We start from the raw sequence: 23384 nt of genomic DNA, 5'->3' as shown, positions 1-23384 counted from the left end.
GTCCTTTGTATTACTACATAACTTTTAAATTTCAATATCCAATTCTTCATTTATAGCAAGTATACATAAACCTGAATTTTTATATATACTTTGTGTTTTGTAATCCTGCTAAATTCAAATACAAGTTCTAGGGGCTCCTAGAGATTTCCTAGTATTTACTCTGTAGATCATCATTTCCTCTACATATAAAGATTTTACTTCTACTTTGCCAATCCTATGATATTTATTTATTTTATTTATTTGTTTTTTGGTACTGGAGATTGAATTCAGCACCTTGTGCTTGCAAGGCAAGTGCCTGAACCACTGAGCTAATTCTCTGGCCCCTATCTGTTTATTTTTATTGCCAGACTATTTTGGTTTGGCCCTATGTTTCAAAGTTTAATGGACAAATGAAGAGTGGCCATATTTGTCCTTGTTCCCCACCTTAAGGAGAAAGCATTGTATCTTTTCCATTCATATGAGGTGTTCTCACTTGAAGAATGGAGTACACGTCTTTAATCTGTTGAGAAGGTTCTGTTCTACTTCTAGTCTCCTGATAGCTTTTACCATGAACAGCCTTAGAATTTAGTCCAATACTTTTTCTCCAACTAGTGACAGGATCATATGGCTTTTTCCTTTCCTCTGTTAAAATGATGACTTTTGGGGGTGGATCTTCCAATGCTGAACCAACACTGCCATACCTATAATAAAATCACTTACTACATACTGCCAGATCTGACTTCTAATAGTTTGTTTTGTTAAACAAATTTTTATTTATGTTCATACTTTTCTATTATCTTTATCCAGTTTTAGTATTAGCACAATATTGATTTCCTAAAATGAGGGAAGAAATGATCCTTCTTTTTTCTGCTTTAAATGTTTGATACAATTCATCAGTTAAAATGTTCATGAGCCTGTTGTTGTCATTTAGGCAGGTTTTCAAGATAGGAATATACTTTAATAGATGCTATTCAAATTTTATATTTCTTCCAGTGTCAGTTTCATTAATTTGTTTTCCAAGGTACTTCACAGAAGTTGTCAAATTTATTTCAAAAAAGTTTTCTGTAATATGCTTTCTATATCCTTTTAAATTCTATAAAATCTGTGGTGATGTCCTCTAAATCTTGATATTGCAATTTTTTAAAAAATGTATAATTTATATTGTGTAATAGGAAAAAAAGTTCTAAAGGAGTATGGGAAGTGGGAGGGATAGGAGAAAGGAAAGAAGGGAAAAGAAAAAATATGAGAAAAGGAAAAAAATGGAAACAAAGTCTTTGTAAATAGGGAAGAGTGGAGGGAGTGAAGGGAGGGCAGGGGAATGGGGAAAAAATAAGAACCAAGATATGTCATGTAAAGGTACAAGATCCCAATGATGAGTGTAACTGTATTGTATACCTAAAGTGTACCTATAAATTTAATGGAAAAAAAAGAATGTGAAACCATGAGCCTGAATGTGGTATTCTAGTACTAGAGAGGAACTAAAAACTACCTTCTGTTCTGGCAAGAAATACTGAAATATCCCATATGATATTGGACAATAACATATTTAAGATTGATTGCATTAGATTTTGTATTTTATAAATTATTTATTTTGCTTTTATTGCCTTTATAAAAAATTCTACCATCAGCATAATTACAGCACTGAATATTTTAATTTAATTAGGGAAAATATGATCATATTTTACCAAACATAAATACATATAAAATACTGTAGTACTTGTGTATAAATATAAATCTGATAATCCTTGTTGAAACATGAATGTAATTAATAATGCAATTAATTTATTTGTATTAATAATGATGCTGAGGACATTGATACTATGACAGCCTTAGTGCTATGCTGAATTCACTGTCTGCCGGTATAATTAACACAACATAAAAATAAGGATATGCAAACAAGACTCTTGTTTACATTTACTGGTGGAAAAATTAGCCAGTCACAAAATAATGCAATAGAGAACCTTATTGCTAAAGAGACCTCAATTTTCATCTACAGCGTTGCATTTTGGAAAGAAAGAGAAGCCCAGAAAGTCAAATCAGTGGTCTCAGTGTCAGTGTCAGGGCTGAAGCTCATTCTCAGGCTAGCATTTCTCCTGAAAGGGCCCAGAGCCCTTATGGCTTAGATTTATTGACAAGCTTCAGCTAGGAAAGCAAACGTGACAATTCAGGTCTGACTTGAAATCAGTGCTGGATCTTCTGACTATGAAAAAAAAAAAATTGGGGGCTAGTATATATATTTTTTTCTTTTTTACTGTTTTAAGTTCATTTTTTATTCTTATTAATACATGCTACCATAACTAATTATTACTGGGCCAGGGATTTAGCTCAGTGGTTCCGCCGCCTGCCTTGCAAGCTCAAGGGCCCAAGCTCGATCCTTGTTGCCAAAAAAACCCAAAAAAACAGAACAAAACTAGTGATTACATTTATTATCAGAAGTTGGTGGAAATATATAAGTAGGAAAGTTGCAAAGCCTGAAAATGAGCTTACAAGGGGCAAACCAGTGAAGAAAACACTACAGTTGTCTTTGGATGGTAAGGTATATGATGAAGTATAGTCATAGAGCTTCAATTTCTAGTTTAAGTATCTTTATAAATGGAAATAGATGAATGCCTATGCTTAAATGATAAATACTTCCAAATTAAAAGCTACAAAACTTGATACATAATAATAGTGCAAAATAGATTACAGTTTGCTCTATTCACTTAATATAAAGTCAACTGAATAGTAAGACCATTCATATGATTTAATAAATTAAATTTGAATATTATAAGGTTTTTTTGTATCATACACTTAGGCTTCAATATCCATGTGTGTATACTTACAATAAAATTAAAAATTCAAATTCACACTTTTATATGTCAATTGTTTTATAATTAGTCTTGTCATTTGCACTTTCTGTTTATGAAACTTAAGAAGGTTTGATCTTATATATACATAAAATGTGATTTCCCTGAAATGCAAATTACTAATTTATTGACCCTATTGTATTAAAATAAACTATTTGAGACTCAGCCTCCAAGCATCTAGTGAATGGACGGGTGAAGACTTCAGCCTGTGGAGCTGGGGCTGCTGTCCCCCACCCCCACCCAGCCTCCCAGTGAGAGCAAGTGGATGGGTGAGGACTTCCCCGCATGAAGCTGGGGCAAACGGAGCCACGTGGGCACTTGCAGCAACCTCTCCCCTGCCCTGGCTACATTGGTACCTGGGTCCACACTGCAGAGGCACAGGGGGCCATAGGCCATTGACCTGAACTCCAGAAGATAGAGCACAAGGAACAGAAAGAGGGCCTGTCTCAGGCTCCTTGATGAAAATTGAAGCCTACTGGAAAAGTGAAGAGAATCTGTGCAATAAACACACCCTAGACCACCTTAGTGGGTAAGATGGAGGGATCACCACCTCCCATCGGAACCTGGACTATCTTAAGAGGAAGGGCAGCTGGAACCTGCAGTAGAACTTTGCAGAGTTCAACCCTACAGGAGGGCAGGGACCTCAACTTGGGACTTGCAGCCATAAATCAGCCTGAATCTCACTGGTCTGCTACTGGCTTGCTGAGACTACTTGACTTATGTCTGTACACTGCTGTCCACATTGTCTATTATGACAGCAGAAACATACACTGAAGGAGGCCCTTCATTTTTATTTGTTAGTCTCAAAATTATTTTTTTCTTATTTTTAATTTTTAACATTTTTCTACTCTTTTCAAATTTTTATTTTTTTCTCTTCTTTTTCTTTCTTATTTTTCTTCTATTCTTTCTCTCTCTCTCACTCTCTGGCTCTCCCAGACTATTCCTCATCTCCCTTTTTGTTACTGTTCTGGCCCTAATTTGGATTTCTTCTTTCTTTTTCTTTTCTTCTCTTTTTCCTTCTCTCAATGGTCATTAGTTTTAAAGGATAGTAAATACAGTTTCTAGCTTCCCTGTTGCTGTTAGGTTGTTCTGTTCTCATCTTTGTTCCTTCATTCTGTCTTTTCCTCTTGTCTTCAACAGTTTCCTAGAGTTTGCGTCATCTTCCACTGTCCTCTGGACTCATTACTAATCTTTCCCTATGCTTCTACCTATCTATCCATCCTTCCCCAACTCCTTCTAAGTCCCCATCCTGAAGGCTAATGTTGCTATATTAAAGAGTTCATTCACTATAAACATATTTTGTGCTGGTCCTTGATTTTGATTTAATTCACACAGTTAAAGGTGATAAATTAGTAACTACCACAAATTGTTATTTTGTAAGCTGTGATTGATGCTATTGTGTTGCTGATTGTATCACTTGGGCTAAGGTGTTGTGATTGATCTAATCAGTTCTCCTTCCTGGGATAATGAAAATGAGATAGCCTTAGAGTCATTAGAGACTCAAAACCTAAAGACCAGCTATATCTGGAAGACACCTCTGAGAAGCAATCATTCTGTAAGGGTTCTAAATACAAGCAACAAAGATACTTACAATAAGCAATATTGAAGCATCTACCCAGTAATTAAACCAAGGACAGTACCAACAACAAAAATAGAAATGAGAAAACATTTAAGCAAGGCACAAACACAGACTTCCAGCCCACTAAAGGCAAATTCTGGGGACCTAGAGGTGGAAAAGTTTGATAATCAACCACCTGGACATCCTGAATGGATAGCACAGGAAGTAACAAAATAGATGAATTAGGCTCTAGAAAATTTTAAAACAGAAATAATCTCCCAGATAACTACATAAATGGTGAGCAGAATGAAAGACATGATTAGAGACTCTAGAACAGAAACAGATTAAAAAATAGATGAGTTCAGGACCATGATGGAAACCATGAATGCCCAAGAAGAAATGGAATCTGTGAAACAGATTTGAACAGATATCCAGAAGATTAAAAACTCTATCGAAAGCATACACAGCAGACAGAGGCAATCTGAAGACAGAATATCAGATATAGAAGACAGGATGGCAGTCAGTGACCACGAGAAGAGAGATCTCTTAAAAATTGTAAGGGACCTTGAGAAAACAATCCAACAAATCTTATATGATTCAAAGAAGAATAATATAAGACTGATAGGAGTCCATGAAAATTCAGGAGAAAGTATAAATGACATAAAAAAAAATGTTCACAGAATTAATGACAGAAAACTTACCAAATACAGCAAAATAATTTGACATACAGATAAGTGAGGGATATAGAACTCCAACTAGCCATGATAAAAAAAATCTACACCTAGATATATAATAGTCAAGATTCCGCAAACCCAACAGAAGAATAAAATACTAAAAGCAGTTAGAGAAAACAAACAAATCACATGGAAAGGGAAGTCCATCAGAATCACAGCAGACTTTTCAATACAAGCCCTCAAGTCAAGGAAAACCTGGAGTGAGGTACTTTAAACCCTAAAAGAAAACAACCTCCAACCTAGACTGATGTATCCTGCAAAACTATCTTTCAAAATTGATGGGGAAATAAGATACTTCCATGGCAATGAACACTTGAGAAACTTCATGATTACCAAACCAGCACTCCAAACAATTCTAAACAATATCCTAGAAAAAGACAATGAAGGTCACTACTCCATGTGACTCAACAGAGCAAATTCAATAGGCAAGGCAAGAAATTGAAAGGAGAGGGAGAAAAAAAAGGAACCAAAAGGAAAACAACATGGCAATGATAAGTAAATACATATCAGTTACAACAATCGATGTTAATGGCCTCATTTCACCAATCAAAAGAAAAAGACTGGCAGAATAGATGAAGAAGAAAAATCCAACATTAGGCTATACATAAGAAATGCACCTAGTTCAAAAAGAAACTCATAGACTGAAAGTAAAAGGATGGAAAACAGTTCTCTGTGTGATAGGAACCCAGCAAAAAGCAGGGGTGACTATCTTATTAGGTGACAAAGTAAATTTCAAACCAAAATTAATTAAGAAAGACAAAGAAGGTCACCACATTCTTTTAAAGGGAACAATCCAAGAGGAAGAGATGACAATCATAAATATATATGCACCAAATACTAATGCCCAGAAGTACACAAAAAAGTATTAGGGAAATGAAAAACCAAATAAGCACTAATACAATTGTAGTAGGGGACCTCAAAATCCCAATGTCACAAATAGACAGATCATCTAAACAAAATTCAGCAATAAAATACTAGAACTGAACCAAGCTTTTAAACAAATGGATTCAAAAGACTTCTACAGAGTGTTTCACCTCACCAAATCAGAATGTACATTCTTTTCAGTTGCACATGGGACATTCAAAATAGATCACATACTAGCTCATAGAACATGTTTAAGTACATGCAAATGAGTTGAAGTTATCCCATGTATATTATCAGACCATAGAGTAATTAAACTTGAGATCAATAGCATAAGAAATTGCAAGAACTACACAAACACATGGAAATTGAATAACATTTTCTTGAACAACCAATGGGTCATAGAGGAAATTAAAGAAATTAGACGGTTTTTACAAATAAATGATAATGTCAATAAAATATACAGGAATCTATGGGATACAGTGAAAACAATTCTACAAGGGAAATTCATAGCAGTGAATGCCCAAACTAGGAAAACAGAGTGAGCTCAAATAAACAACCTAATGCTGAATCTTAAGCACCTAGAAGAAGACCAAGACAAAACCAAAGCTAGTACAAGGGAGAAAATTACGAAGATCAGAGCAGAAAACAATGCAATAGAGACTAAGAGAACAATACAAAAGATCAACAAAGCAAAGAGTTGGTTTTTAGAAAGAATAAAGTTGATAAATCCTTAGCCAACCTTATCCAACAAAAAGGAAAGAAAAGGCTCAAATACATGCAATTAGGAATGAAAAAGGTGAAATCACAAGAGATCCAGAAGAAATCCAGAGGATCATCAATACCTACTTTGAGAAACTGTACTCTAATAAAATGGAAAACACAGAAGAAATGGACAGATTTCTAGGTACATATGAATTACCAAAGTTGAATGAAGAAGTTATAAAACTTCTAAACACCCCAATTACAATCAGTGAAATTGAAAATGTAATTAAAAATCTACCAACAAAGAAAACTCTAGGTCCTGATGGCTTCATTGCTGAATTCTACAAAACATTTAGAGAACTATTGCCACTACTCTTTAAACTTTTCAATGAAATTGAAAGGGAAGAAGTACTTCCAAATTTATTCATGGAAGCAAGTGTGATTTTGATTCCAAAACCATGGAAAGAACCAATCAAAAAAGAGAACTATAGGCCAAACTCCCTAATGAACATAGATGCAAAAATCCTCAATAAGATACTTGCAAACAGAATACAGAGGGTCACCAAGAAGAACATACACCCTGACCAAGCTGGATTTATCCTAGGGATGCAAGGATGGTTCAACATATGTAAATCAATAAATGTAATACACTGTACTAACAGACCCAAGGGGAAAAACCATATGATCATCTCAATAGATACAGAGAAAGCATTTGATAAAATTCAACACCCATTCATGATAAAAAAACTCTTCAGAAATTTGGAATAGATGGTCTTTATATCACCTTTATAAAGGCTGTCTATGAAAAACCAACAGCTAGCATCATACTAAATGGTGAAAAACTGAAAACCTTCCTGCTACAATCAGGAACAAGACAAGGATGTCTACTATCACCACTCCTATTCAATATAGCTTTGGAAACATTAGCAACAGCAATTAGAAAAGTGAAAGAAATAAAAGAAATAAAGATGGGAAAGGAAGAAATTAAACTGTCATTTGCAGATGATATGATACTCTACATTGAAGACCTAGAAAACTCTGCCAAAAGATGTCTAGACTTAATTTCCAGATTGAGTAGAGTAGCTGGACACAATGTCAACACTCAAAAATCAATAGCCTTCTTGTACACAAGTAACAGACTCACTGAAAGAGAAATTAGGGAAACAATCCCTTTCACAATAGCATCCAAAAATAAACATTTAGGAATCAATCTAATGAAAGAAGCAAAAGACCTCTCTGCATTGAGAACTATAGCACTCTGAAAAAAGAGATTGAAAAGGATGTAAGAAAATGGAAAGACATCCCTTGTTCCTGGTTAGGAAGAACCAATATAGTGAAAATGGCCATACTTTCAAAACTGCTATACATATTCAATGCTATCCCGATTGAAATCCCAGAAGCATATTTCAAAGAACTAGAGAAAACAATCCAAAAGTTCACCTGGAATTAGAAGAGACCTAGAATAGCAAGAGCAATTCTAGGCAACAGAGTCATGGCAGGGGCAATCACAATTCCCAACTTGAAACTGTACTACAAATCCACTGTGATAAAAACAGCATGGTACTGGCAAAGAAACAGACCCAAGGATCAGGGGAATAGACTAGAAGATCCAAAAACAACTTCAGACATACTCAGCTACCTCATCTTTGACAAAGGAGCCAACCATCCTCACTGGAGGAAAGATAGCCACTTTAATAAATGGTGTTGGAAAAACTGGGTTTCAATTTGCCAAAGTCTAAAACTACACCCCTATTTTTCACCATGCACTAAACTAAAATCGAAGTGGGTTAAAGATCTAAATATTAAAGCAGAAACACTAAAATTTCTGGAAGACAAGTTAGGTACAACTCTTGAAGACATTGGCATAGGAAAGGACTTTATAAACAAATCCTCAGTAGCACGGGAACTAGCATAAAGAATCAACAACTGGGATCTCATCTTCTTAAAAAGCTTCTGCACTGCAAGAGAAACCACCAACAGAACTAAGGGACAACCTACAATGTGGGAAAAAATTTTACCAGCTGTTTCACAGACAAAGGTCTACTATCTAGAATCTATAAAGAACTCAAAAAAATCAGACACCCCCCCCCAAATATAAAGACCCAATTCAAAAATTGGCATCTGAAATGAACAGACATTTCTCAGAGAAAGAAGTAAAAGCACCAAATTAATATATGGAAAAATGTTCAAAATCACTGGTCATTGGAGAGATGTACATGAAAACAACAGTGAGATTCCACCTCACCCCAGAAAGAATGGCTGCTATCATGAAATCAACCAATAACAAAGGCTGGCAGGGTTGTAGGGAGAAAGGAACCCTTCTTTATTTTTGGTGAGAGTGCAGACTGGTGCAAACACTGTGGAAATCAATATAGAGATACCTCAAACAACTAGGATTGGAAGTCTCATTTGACCCAGCTATTCTTCTACTGGGCATCTTCCCAAAAGAATTAAAAGAATCATACCACAGTGATATATCCACACCCATGTTTATAGTGGCACAGTTTGTAATAGCTAAAACTTGGAAACAGCCTAATTGCCTAATTGTCTCAACTGGAGACTGGGTAAAGAAGATGTGTTTTTTTTTAATATATAAAATGGAGTACTACTCAGCCATAAAGAATGAGAAACTAGAGGCATTTATAGCTATGTGGATGCACATTGAGGCTATACTCTTAAGTAAAATAAACAGGGCACATATGTGTAAATGCTGAATAGTTTCTCTGGTGTGAAAATCTAAAAGTGTAAATATATCAAAATGTATAATTGATATTGTGAAATAGGAAGAAAATATTTAAAGAAATAGGGGAAGTGGGAGGGGAAGGGGAAAGGAAAGAAGGGAAAAGAAAAAATTGAGAAAAGGAAAAACATGGAAATAATTTTTTTTTAAATACGAAGGGTGGAGGGGATGAAGGGAGGGCAGGGGAATGGGGAAAAACTAAGAACCAAGATATATCATGTAAAGGTACAAGTTCCCAATGATGAATGTAACTATTATCTACCTAAAATGTACCAATAAACCAAATGAAAAAAAAACACTATTTGACGTACAAACTTAAAAATGCCAAGTAGTCTCCATTGTTATATTCTGGTCTCCCTAATAATGTGGAAATCTCTGTGAATATAGATCATTAACCAAGAGAATTTATAAGATAATAATTATTATATAGAATCTATTGATTGTATACAACAGCTTTTCATTAAAATTAAGAATCACTAGAAGTTCCTATAAGTCAGTAGAGGATTTCAGAATGAAATGATTCCTCTTGTTACATGTCATGTATTCAGCAAGTAAAATCCAGGCTCTTGTGTATGAAGAGCAAAAATTTGGCATGAACAGAAAAGTGCTGTTTGGATAACAGGAAAGCAAAAAAGCACTGCACACAGATAAATCAGGCTTTCAGAATTTAAAAGATATGTACCTTAGACCAGTCCAGGAAATCCAATCCAAATGTGATCTCACTTAGATTATCAAAGATCTCCTGGGCTTTTCTTATTTTCTACCTCTCTTAGGACTGTGCAAGGAGGAATGTACCTAGGGTATTGTTTCACCTTAAATGAGTAGAGGGAAGTGATTTCCTCAGCTCCACTGTTTTACCTGGACTACTCTTATCTTTCTGTCTTTCTTTTATGTTCCATTCTACAATTAGGAAGGCAGTAAAAAGCGTGCAAAAAATATTTATTTTTGTATATACCATCATCAAACAACTGACAAATATTTTTAAGGCCTATGCTATGTGCAACAGTATTAAAAAACAGGTAACAGTGATAAATTTAACCAAAGATGTGTAAGAATGAAAAACCGTACCAGAAACTACACTCACTGAAAAGTAAAAATTATTGATGAATGAAAGGAAAAAAATCCAAGTGGATGAATACATATCTTATTTCATTTTCTGTAACCAACAACTGTCTTATTCTTGTTTCTATAACCAACAACTGGTTATTTACTATAAATAACAACTGTCTTGTTCTTTAAGTTCAATACTAGCTAAAATTAATATGCTATGATAAATAGCAGAAGAATGAACACCTGTGAGTAGAGAGGATTGACTTCAATGGTCATGAGAAAAATCTGAAGAAATGAAAAAATTCTATAGCTTGAGTGAGTAATTGTTATGCAACTATGCATGTTATAGTGTGACTGTATCCCCTCAAATTCACCTATTAGATACTTAATCCAGAATACAATGCTGAAAGGAGTGGGGATCCTTTGAGAGGTGCATCACCTCCATGAATACATTAATGACACTATAACAAGAACTTATGGGAGTGGATTTGGTCTCTTCTTGCCTTTTTTTCTTTGCTATGTGAAGATTCAATGAAGAGATCCTTCCCTAGATTCCAGCATCTTGGAGTTTTCAGGCTCCAGAACTGTGAGAAATACATTTTTAAATTATCTAAATTGATAAATTATCAATTCTCAGGATGTATAAAGTGGATTAAGAGAGTATAATTTGTAAAATATGATTGAATTATACATTTTTAATCAATAACTTTTAATAAAAAATACTTTAAGAAAAATATAATGGCAAGAAATTGACTTTTATTTTTGTTTTGGTATTATTTGTAGATTCGTACAACTAAAGGTCATGCTTAGAAGAATTTTCATATTTTAATAAGTATAATGGATTTTTAAGGCAAAAACAAATGTTAAAACTGCTGTTACTATATTTGTCTTAAATTTAAAGGAATATAAACATACTATTATAAAATGCAATTTATTAGATACTCTCCACTTATCATATTAGATTTTAAAATCTTGAAATTGGAAATGAAGAGTTTGAGGAGTGGTGGCATTAAATCTTCTCTAAAGTTCTTGTAGAATTCAACAGTGACTAGACCTGGGCTTTTTGGTGGTGGTGGTGGTGGTGGTAGATTTTTATTACTCCTTCAATTTCATTAACTGATATTAGATTACTTGGAAGTTTTATGTCTTCTTGATTCAACTTTGATAATATACATGTGTCTAGGAATCTGTCCATTTCTTCTGAATATTCTATTTTATTAGAGTACAAGTTCTCAAAGTAGGTACTACTGATCTTCTGGATTTCTACAGGATCCATTGTGATTTCATCCTTTTCATTCCTACTTACATGGATTTTGGCTATTTCTTTCTTTTTCACAAGGGTGGCTAAAGATTTGTCTATTTTATTTAATCCTTCAAAAAACTAACTCTCATTCATTCTTTGGATTTTTTTCTTAGTCTCAATTGCATTAATTCTAATCTGATCTTATAATTTCCTTCCTTGTGAAAGCTTTGCATTTAAGTTGCTCTTCTTTTTCTAGAACCTTGAGTTTCAACATTAGCTTATTTACTTGAGCTTGCTCTATTTTTCTGATGTGGGAATTCAGCACTATAATGTGTCCTATAAGTTCTGGTGTGTAATATTGGCACTACGATTTAATTGCAGAAATTGTCTAATTTCTTTAATTTCTTCTGTAACTCAATGGTTGTTCAGGAGAATATTATTATTATTATTATTATTATTATTATTTTCATACTGGGGATTGAACTCGGGCTCTTCAGCTTGAGAGGCAGGCAGTGGAACCACGGAGCTAAATCCCTAGCCCAGAAGGGTATTATTTAATCCCCATGTGTTTATGTAGTTTTTGTTACTTCTTTTGCTATTTATTTAAATTCTATTGAGTTATGATCTGATAATATGCATAGGATAATTTCCATTCCTTTGCACTTATGTAAGCATGTTATATTAGCTAGTATGAGGTCCAGTTTGGAGAAAGTCTGGTGTGCTGCTGAGAAGAATGTGTATTCTCTTGTTATTGGATGGAGCACTGCAGATATCTACTAAATCCATTCATTCTACAGTTTTGTTCAGTACTGATATTTCTTTGTTGATTTTTTTGTCTTGTTGATCTATCTATTTGTACCAGTGGAGTTTTGAAATCCTCTATTATAACTGTGTTAGTGCTTATCTGATTTTTCATATCCATTATTGTTTGTTTTATATAGCTCTGTGTGCTGGTATTTGGAGCATATATACATATAATTGTTATCTCTTCCTCTTGGACTGTTCCTTAATGTGCATATAATGACCTTATTTGTCTTTTCTAACTCAGAATAGCAAAAGCAATTTTGGACAAGGGAAATGCAAGGGGCATCACAATCCCTGGTTTGAAGTTATACTGCAACGCTATGATGATATAAACACCATGGTACTGGCAAAACAAAAACAAAAACAAAAAAGCAAAACAAAACCAGACCTAATGATCAATGGGATAGAATGGAAGATGAAGAAACAACTCCAAGGACACTCAGCTAAGTTATTTTTGACAAGGGAGCCAGAAACCTTTACTGAAAGACTCTTTAACAAATGGTGCTGTGAAAACTGGCTTTCCACATGCCAAAGTTTGAAGCTAGATCCATATCTTTCACCACACACTAAACTAATATTGAAGTGGATCAATGATCTAAATATAAAAACAGAAACACTTAATGTGCTCAAAGATATAATAGGTAAAACTCTGGAGGACATAGGTATAGGGAAAGATTTTATGAAAAGAGAGTCCAGTCATATGGAAAATATTACAGAGAATCAGTAAATGGGATCACATAAAAAAAAATCAATAAATAGGATCACATTAAAAAGCTTTTGTATAGTGAAAGAGAACACTAGTAGAGTGAAGAGACAACCCATAGAATGGGAAAAATATTATTCCAGCTACTCCTCAGACAAAGGACTAATGTCTAGAATATATTTTTTTAAACCTTAAAAATATCAGACCTGCCCAAAATTCAAATGTAAAAAAGGGCATCTGAAATGAATAGACATTTCCCAGAGGAAGAAGTACAAACAGCAAATAAATATCTGAATGTAAAAAATGCTCAACATCACTAATCATTCCAGATATGCAAATTTAAACAACACTGAGATTCCATCTCACTCCAGAAAGAATGGCTGTCATCCAGAAATCAACCAATAACAAATGCTGGGTGAGGCTGTGGGGGAAAAAGAAACCATTCTCCATTGTTAGTAGTAGTGTAAACTGATACAACCACTAAGGAAATCAGTATGGAGATTCAACAAAAAACTAAAACTAGAGCTTCTACGTGACCCAGCTATTCCCCTTCTAAGCATCTTCTTGAAAGAGTTAAAAGCATCATATCAAAGTGATCTATGCATACTCATGTTTATTCCAGCATATGATATAATAGCTAAATCTTGAAATCAACCCATAAGTCCATCAACAGATGAATGTACAAAGGAAATGTGGTATTTATATACAATAGAGTACTACTCTGTCATAAAGAAGAATAAACTTGAGACCTTGTAAGAAAGTGAATGCACTTTGAAACCATGATTTTAAATGAAATAAATCAGACATACAAGTTCAAATATTACATTTTTTCTCTTGTGTGAGAAACTCTAATGATAAATAAGGAACAAATGGAGGCTAGATATTGGGAAGTAGGAAGAACATGTTAAAATGGGAAGGAGAACAAGGAGGGGCTAAGGAAAGGTAGGAAAAGGGTTTAAAAAACAAAGAATGGAAGGAAAAATTGAAACAAAGCTTCTGCAAATGGGGATGGAAAGAAGGGTTGAAGGGAGGGGAATGGAAAAGAAAAATAATTAAGACATGTTATGTACACATACATAATCCCTTTGATGAATATGAACACTATGTATGACAAAATGTAATAATAAAAATATTTTTAAAAGAAAAAAAAATTGAAAATAAAACTCTACAAACTAGAATTTATAGCAATTTAACGTGAGGCCATTGAATATACAGCCTATTCAAAATCACCTTCAAAACATTTTTTTATTAGTACACGTTGACGATACATAGTTTATATTCCTTACGTGGAGGTAGTACATGTACCTTCCACCTCTTAATTCATTTCTTTATCCCTTTTCCTTCTACTCCCTTCCCCCTTCCTCCAGCTCTTGATCCTTTTCCTATTTGAGAAAGATCTATCTTTTGCTTTGTTCTTTATTTATAATTTGGGCCTCTCATATAAAACAAACCATGTAATATTTAAGCTTGTGTGTCTGATTTATTTCACTTAACGTTATGGTCTCAAGTTACATCCAAAGTGTGGCATTTAAATACAATAGAATAATTCTCTGTCATTTTGTAATAATCAATTTACAGATTAAACTAAAATGAGTTCTTGTTGCATACTCATTAAATAATCTTAGAACCATTCAGTCATCATATTTAGGTTCATTTTATTAAAATTCAAAGGTAGCAGTATTAATTTACATATTGTAAATTAAAGCAATTTTAATTGCATTACTATTGAAATTTAACTTGTAAGTTTTATCATTAGTTACTATTAATCTCAATCAAAATAAATTTGGTAGATAGTGTCAATTAAATAGGTCAATGATGGTGCACTTTTATTCATATATAAGATCTTTGCAATTATAAAATATCACATTAAGAATTTTATTAACTCTCATGGTTTTTAAACAATGAATTTTTCTTTAAGACTTTATTAGGTTGCATAGACCATAATGTTTAATCATTAATATGACCAAGATTTGCTGCCAGATAATTCTGAACTAATTCTTCATTTCAATGCCTATTACTTAGACTTTAAGTCCAGCTTACAACAAAGGATAAGCACTTATCTAAACCACTTTAAATTATGTCATGTCTTAATAAGTTAGGTAGCACACTTTAGCTGACAGAAAATTCAATATAAAGATTAGGTTTTAAATTTTATATATGAAGTTAATTTCAACTGATACTTTTAAAGGATTTTTCAATGCACATACATACATAAATTCTAATTAGTCCAACTGGCCTGGTGGCTTAAATAAATAGTAGAATAGTAGTATTCATTCCATGACATGTCTTAACTATTCACCTTAAAATGAAATGCAGATACATCTGTATTATATTTTTACCAGCCCATAATGGCAGTAAAGTGGCAACAATAGCAGTATATCATTGGGATAGGCAGGAGAATGTTTTTTATCCTCCTATTAACTTGTCCCATGCTAAGCCTCATAGTTGTGGGTATTGGAAGTAATGACAGAGGAGGAGGAGAGGGAGCCTTGCCCTCTGCTACCAAGTATTGTCATGGAAGATTCTTTTAGTTAGGTTTAAATCTCATGGGCAATTAAGTGGTAAAATGATTTAGTATGATTAGCTCACCAATTTTGTATGGATGTAAACTTTCTTAAACAATCTTTGTTTCTTAATATATGTAAGTCAAATTCTTATCTCTATAAAGTGTTTCCCAATATTCCCATTTGTGTGAGTCCCTGAAACTAGGGTTGCTGCAAATTAACCTAACAATAATAATAGGTAATAAAATATCTGTGGAAGGTATGTGGAAAAAAATCTACTAACAAAAATAGTAAAAATCTACATTAGAAGGAAAATGTTTGCATTATCAATGTATTAGACCTTTTTTCCCCTGGTGCTGGAGGTCAAACCTAGAGCCTTGGGTATGCTAGCTAAGCACTCTACTAGTGAGTGCTTTCAGTTAATTTTCTTATGTAGCAAATTCAAAGTCAATTTATGATGAAACATGACAACATAATGTTTGAATTCTTATGTGGAATGAAAATAAGTGTAAAATAATTTTTTAAAAATAGAGAGACATATAATTAAGTGTATGTGCTGGGTTTAGATCACAAAGATATTATAAAAATTATAAAACAAAAATAGCTATCTTTTATATCAATAATAGTTACATAAAACTGAGAAATACTTTTGTTATAAAGGATAATTTAACATTTAAAAAAAAAAGCATCTCAAATGAATTGGAAAAGGGATGTTATTTAATGATTGTTATATAAATGATTAGTTTGATGTGTACGAAAACACTTTCAATTGACCTTATTTTTCAAGTGCACTGAATAAGAAAACATACGTATAAAACATGCAGGTTTGAAATTTGTAAAACCATAGAATGATTAAGTCAAACTAATTAGCATACATATTACTTCCTATACTTTTCTACTTTTTGGAAGGGTGAGAACACTAAAAAATCTACACTCTTAACAATTTTCAAGAATACAATACATTGTTCCTAACTATAGTCACCATTGTAAATGTTGATCACATGCATGAAATATATTCACAGAAACATCTAGACTGGTGGTTTACCCAACAACTTGGTACCAGCTAACACCATAGCCCACTTGTAAAATAATCACAACCATATAAATACATGCATCTTGGAAAGTTCTCAAATACATATCCACAAGTAATCAAGGCACTGTTTGTTCCAGGGATGCCATTAAGTTTGGGTCCATTAACCTCCTTCTTTGCATATCTATTGTCTTTAATTCTAGAAAGATGGTACAGTTTGATATTTAAACTTTCACTTATGTCAGAATTAAAGGCCTTGGGACAGAATCATTTGCACTTCAGTAATAGATAGCTTCTGCCACAGAATGGACAGGTTTTGCATAGCGATATAACCATATGAAGATTTTCTAACAGTCCAGAGACTGGAATGAGAGCCATAATTATACTGTGTGAGCCAAGGACCTGTATCTATATTACTAATATATTCATCCTTTAGAGAAACTCCATCTCTATTGAGCCAACTTGTAGTTGTATGAATTTCCTATTCTTTTTTAACCTAAATCTACTTCTCACTTTTCAGCTGGATCCTTTCCAATCTTACCTAAGCTAGAATAGCACATATCTCTTGCATGATCAGTTTCCCTTTTTCCTAAATTATCCTGTTAGCTTTTAAATGTGCTAAAATAGTTCACATTAAAAAAATTTCCATTGACCACCATATCCCTTCAGTTACCACCCCAAATGTCAATTCTTCCTTACTACTGAATCTCTGTCCCTCCAATCACCCTTTCATTCCTAACAGTCGACTATAATTGCCCTTTTAAATGGCTTCCACATGGCCGAATCCAAAGTGACCTTCTCTCACTCAAAATATTCACAATGTAGATTGTTATGTAGCGGCCTTGTTTAATTCAGTATTTTAAAATAATATTAAACTCTACTTTTTAAGAATACTTGAGTATTTCCCATCTCAAGAAATACCCATGCAATTCATATATTACACAGGTAAAAAATTTAAAGTCCAAGATTCAACCTCAATTTGCTATATTTGTAAATTATCATATGTTCTAGTCTGAAGCATTATAATTACTCTGATGTCCTTCTGTTTCCTTCTTACCCACCCAATGTATTCCTCACATGGCAGGCATTGTATATTTTCCCTTGCAGGTCCAAATTCCCTAAATAGCTTCTTAGGTCAGTCAGAATAACCCTGAGACATGAATATTATATTGTACAGGATGCACTTGATATGATTCACTGGTGCCTCCATTTCCTGCTCTTCTATTGTTCATCCATGTAATCCGGCAGCTCTGGAAATACTGACCTCCTGATTTTCCTATAACACATAGATGTCCCACACTTCAGTGTCTTTGCACTTGGTGTTTGTTTTTTTAAAGTAATTTTATTGGTACATTTTAGGTAGTTCAATATAATGACATTCATCATTGAAGATTTGTACCTTTACATAACCTGACTTGGTTCTTATTCTCTTTCCCCATTCCCTTGCCCTCCCTTCAAACCCTCCACCCCTCCCTATTTACAAAGATTTTGTTTCCATTTTTTCATTTTCTCATATTAATTCCATTCCTTTCTTTCCTTTACACAATTCCTCCCACTTCCCCTTCCCCTTTGCACCTTTTCTTCCTATTTCACATTATCTATTATACATTATTTACATTTTCAGGGCCGGGGATTTAGCTCAGTGGTTTCGCCACCTGCTGTGCAAGTGCAAGGACCCAAGTTCTATCCCTGGTACCAAAAAATTAAAAAAAATTTATGTTTTCAGTTTCTCACACTAGAGAAACTGCACTTGGTGTTTCCCAAGCACCACATGATACATTCCATTTCTTCCACCAGCTACTGGCCGGCTGTCCCTTCATTAGTATGCTTTACCTGATCACCTTTATAAAACAGTAGTCTATGCTCCCCATTCACCATCTCCTTTCTGCTTTTTTTTTCATAATATTTACCATTACCTGACACATTATGTTTATTGTTGTATTATTTGCTTATTTCAATCTCACCAACTTGAATGTAACTTTTTTTAGAAACAAAGATTATATGTATTTCACTGTCAAATTATCAGCTAGTTATTTCACAAATAATTATTTTATATGAGTTGGTATGAAAATTCATGATCACAAAAAATTAAGCTGTGTTCAGATAACCTCAGTTTAGTGAAGATCCACTCAGCGTTCCCGTTACCTTCTAGACGCAGGTACTCACACTACCTCCTGCTCTGACATTTGTGACTAGCTTTCATTCTCCAAAATAGTGCATCTTATCAATAATGGCTACTTATTAACTATGGTAGCTACTGGCCCAGATTCTGAATAATCATGTGTATAGTGTAATAAACACTTCATAAATGCTTGAGTTAATGCAGCGATGAAAATACCTGGTCAGATTCTCAGGCATCTCTAAAGTTAGAGAGAGGACCTCAAATCCAGCTTTGGATCTCTTCCTTCCATATTCCCTCCCATCTTCCTGAAGAATTAGAAATGTTGGCTTCGAACAATTGCATGTTTCAAGGTAGAACATAAATACTTCTTCTTAATCAAGTAAAACTGAAGTCAAAAGAAAAAAGAAATATATATATATTTCTTATATATAATATATTATTATATTATATTATTATATATAATATCATGTTATTATATATTAATATATTATATACTATATATTATAATATATTATATATATACATGGTCTTTCACTACCCTGGAACTCAATTATGAGTCCATACTGCAGCTCATACATGGATTTTAGTGAGAGGTATGGTGCTATTACCTTAGAGACTGTATTCTTCTGATATCTTGCTGGGTTAAGTTAATCATTCAGGCATCTTTATCCTCAGTGATTTAGGTAAATGTTAAAACATGCATAGATTAGGTTACCATTTGATAGGTATTTCACATTTAATTATAAAATTATGTGAGTGTTTCTAATTGTGGTTTGTCAATTTTTTATGGATATTAGAAAAATTTTTGAACTACATTTTTACATAGTTTAAGTTTGGTGAAGTTTCTGCCAATGCAGATATCTGCTCAAATTTAATTGCTTTTTCTTCTATCACTCTTTTAATTTCTCTTTTTTCCTTCACAATATTATTTTTTGTCACTATTTTCCTATATTTGTTGTTCTCCTCTGTATTTAAGAGATGATTTCAACATATTCTTCTACATAAAGTATTTACTGTTTAAAATAACTTCAATATAACTATTATTTATTTATTTTTATATAAATCACATGAAATGAAATTCTTTTAAGTTTTTACAATCCTGCATTTTTTATTATACTCAGAGGTATATAACTATCACCACTTCTTATTTTAGGATATTATGATCACCCTTAAATAGAAACACTGTACTGATTATGGGCCACTATTCCCTAGGTCTTCTCCCTAAACCCCTAAAAAGCAGTAATGAACTTTCTGTGTTTTATCCATGCAAAATATTTCATATAAATGGAATAAAACATATGACCTTTGTGAATGGTTTATTTTGTTTAGCCAAATATTTCCAAAGTCCATCTGTGTCATAGCATATATCAGTATTTCATTCCGCCTTGTGCTCAACTGTATCCATTTAAATAAATATACTGCTTATTGTTTAGTGATTCATCAGTAGCACACTTAGATTACTTCCACTTTTTTAAATATTATGAATGAAACTCCTGTGAACATTATTTATAGTTTTTATTTCATGTAAACATATGTTTTGAATTATCTTAGACATCTATCCAGAAAAGCAATTGCTGAATCTTATAGTAATTATATGTTTAACACTTCACAAACTGCCAAACTGTTTTCAAAAGTGACTCTATCATTTTTATAATCCTATTAAAAATGTATGAAGGATACAATTTCCACACATCTTCACCAACACTTGTTATTGACTTTTTAAAATTTTAGCCATTGTGGTGTATATGAAATAATATTACCTTGTGGGTTAAGTTTACATTTCTCTTATAATTAATGATGCTAAAGATCTTTTAATGTTATTATTGGTCATTTATGTATCATCTTTGGAAAGACATCTATTCAATCTCTTACTCCTATCAAATTGGTTCATCATTTTATAATTGAACTTAAATTTTTTAAATATTATAGGTATAAGCCCTTTATCAAATATATAAATACTTTCAAACATTTTGGCTTTTTTTCACTTTGTTGATGATATTTACCAGTAAGAGTTTTAAATATTTTTGGAACAGAATGCTGCACAAGTAGTATTATAATATATTCTCAGAAACATTCAAGGAACATGCCAACTCCTAAAAAAAAGAAGATGTAAAATGTGTGGCAGAATTATCTACAAAGGTAGAAGAGAAATCTCATCAGAAAGAGGAAAGGAGTAGAATTAATAGCATGGAGATTTACAATATGAAGAATTCTGAGGGCTGTAAATAAAAACCACCAAAAGGGAATGAGAAAAGAAATGAGAACTAGAGACAAATTAGATCAAATAGAAAAGCTATTGGTGAGATATTGGAGACTCCTCCTAAAGTAATCCCCTAGCGTATTTCTGAAAGTGAGAGCCCAAGATCCTCACAAAAGAAAATGAGAGATAACATAAATTGGTTAATGTCTGCAGCTAAGCAACCCAAAATTCTTTCTAAATTCTGTAGTCTGAGAAAGCTAGCAGCAGTTAAAGGACTCAAAGGAGAATCTAAAGAAAATAAGTATGGTCTTGAAGAGGACTTTGGGAAGTAAGAAAGTGATAATACAACTAGTAGTTGTGGAGTTGAATCTCCAGGAAATATTAAACCTATAGATGTTGATGAACTTAAACCCATATACAAAAGTGCAAGGCAAATTGATCTGAGTTAGTGGAAAAATTATTTCAAGGTCAGCTGGTATTAAGGACTCATTGCTTAAAATGTTAAAGTTTAACAGAAAGAAGTGGAGATTTTCAGGACACCAGTGTGCCAGTACAAGATGACCTTCCCAAAGTAGAATTCTGGAATTTCTCTGGAGCCAAGAAAGAAATGAACACCTTGAGATGGGCAATTTCACAATTTCCTTTGGTAAGAGGATTGTAGGAGAAGATAAATATTTCTGTGAAGATTGCCATCATCATACTGAAGCTCAAAGAAGTCTCCTGTTTGACACATTGCCTGAAGTTAAAACTATTAATTTGAAATACTTTGCAGCTAGTAGCTTAGAGTTTATTATAGTGGTGGACTTCTCAAGATCAACACTACTTTATTGACACCTCTTAAGTTGTCACTAGAAGAATTGAGCATAAGGCCAACTGATGAAAGCTATGAATTTTTTTGTGGTTGTAATGTATAGTAGCACTGCAATCAGCAGTTGGCATTACACTGCTTCTGTTAAAGTTACTGACCTCAAAAGCTTAGACCTAGACAAGGAGAATTTTGTGGTTAACCAGATGTATGAAGTAGGTAAGGTGGAGCCACTGTATGAGGAGGAAGCGAGGGATGCAGTAGAAAATTACAGTGATGAAGAAGTGTCAATGAAACTTAGTGGAAATATCCAGCCAAGTAACATTTTGAACTTAAAAAAATGTAGAAGCTATTTGACTGGCTAAGGACAAAAGAGCAAAGCTGATTATGAGCTCTACCACAAAACATCTGATCCTGATAAGGCTATCACTACCACCATTGGTGAAAGTAGAAATTCTTGAGACTTACATTACTCATGAGACCCACAAAGTGGATAGGAGCAAAGAATCTAGTGAGCAAAAAGGAATTATTAACATTATTGAATTGAGAACAAAATTTCTTATATAGTTCAAAGTTTAAAAGAGTATAAGGGAAAGTGGTTGTGTTTTGATGATTCTGAAGTGAAATTTACCAAAGAGAAGGACTTCTGAATTCTCTTTCCCTTTCTACATCTCATACAACTACTTCTTACTTGTTATTTTATAAGAAATTATAGAGTGGGTATATTTTCCTTGTATATATATTAAACAGACCTGACCAATATTGGTAAAGTGTATTACAGCAAAGAATCCTTTATCTCATCTTTTGAACCTATTGGATACTATTAATATCTCTAGATTTTATAGAATCATCAGATCTGAAATACTGAAAACATGTAAATTTTTAGAATTCATTTTCCTTCAGAGACACCCGGTACATTAGCTCCTGAGAACAAAATTATAGGTTGTATAGGTTCTTAAGTGAATTATCTAAAATGGAAGCATAGAAACCTTTCACATTTACACCAATCTTTTGGTTTGCTTTTAAAATAAAGTGCTTATATTTGTATTCTCCATATTTTGGAGAAATTATCTAAATGACATTTATAGGTCTGTATTTTTTAACTTAAGAAATAGAATCTCATTCAGTACATTTAGTTTTATAATAGTCATTAAGCCTGATCTCTGATGGGCTATATCAGAGGCACTAAATCTACAGTGTATATATTCAGAACATGGTGTGCATTTTGTGCCTTGAATCAGTTTGGAAAGTATCCCAGAAAACCTACATGGTCACATACATCTTCATAATATATATATATATATATATATATATATATATATATATATATATATGGTTCTATATGCTAGTGAATCTTTTTGGTCAGGGGCTAATTTGTATCTCTTCATACTCATATTCAGTATGATCTGTATATAATACACCAAACTTAAAGGTATGACCTTAAATTTAACTTAAAAAGAAAAACTGGGAGATCAAAATTTAAATTGCTTACCTATGAAA

General features: G+C 33.1%; 1 pseudogene; it reads left to right on the top strand.

Annotated features, from left to right (window-relative positions):
* The first annotated feature begins 20903 nt into the window (after window positions 1-20903).
* LOC101721595 (ubiquitin carboxyl-terminal hydrolase 1 pseudogene) lies at window positions 20904-22599 on the top strand (annotated as a pseudogene).
* The last annotated feature ends 785 nt before the right edge of the window (window positions 22600-23384 follow it).

Source organism: Heterocephalus glaber, unplaced genomic scaffold (genome assembly GCF_053883595.1).
Source record: "Heterocephalus glaber isolate CG9 unplaced genomic scaffold, H.glaber_assembly_v1.0 deba00000331, whole genome shotgun sequence".
In the NCBI taxonomy this organism is placed as follows: domain Eukaryota; kingdom Metazoa; phylum Chordata; class Mammalia; order Rodentia; family Bathyergidae; genus Heterocephalus; species Heterocephalus glaber.
This window is presented reverse-complemented; position numbering and strand designations above follow the sequence as displayed.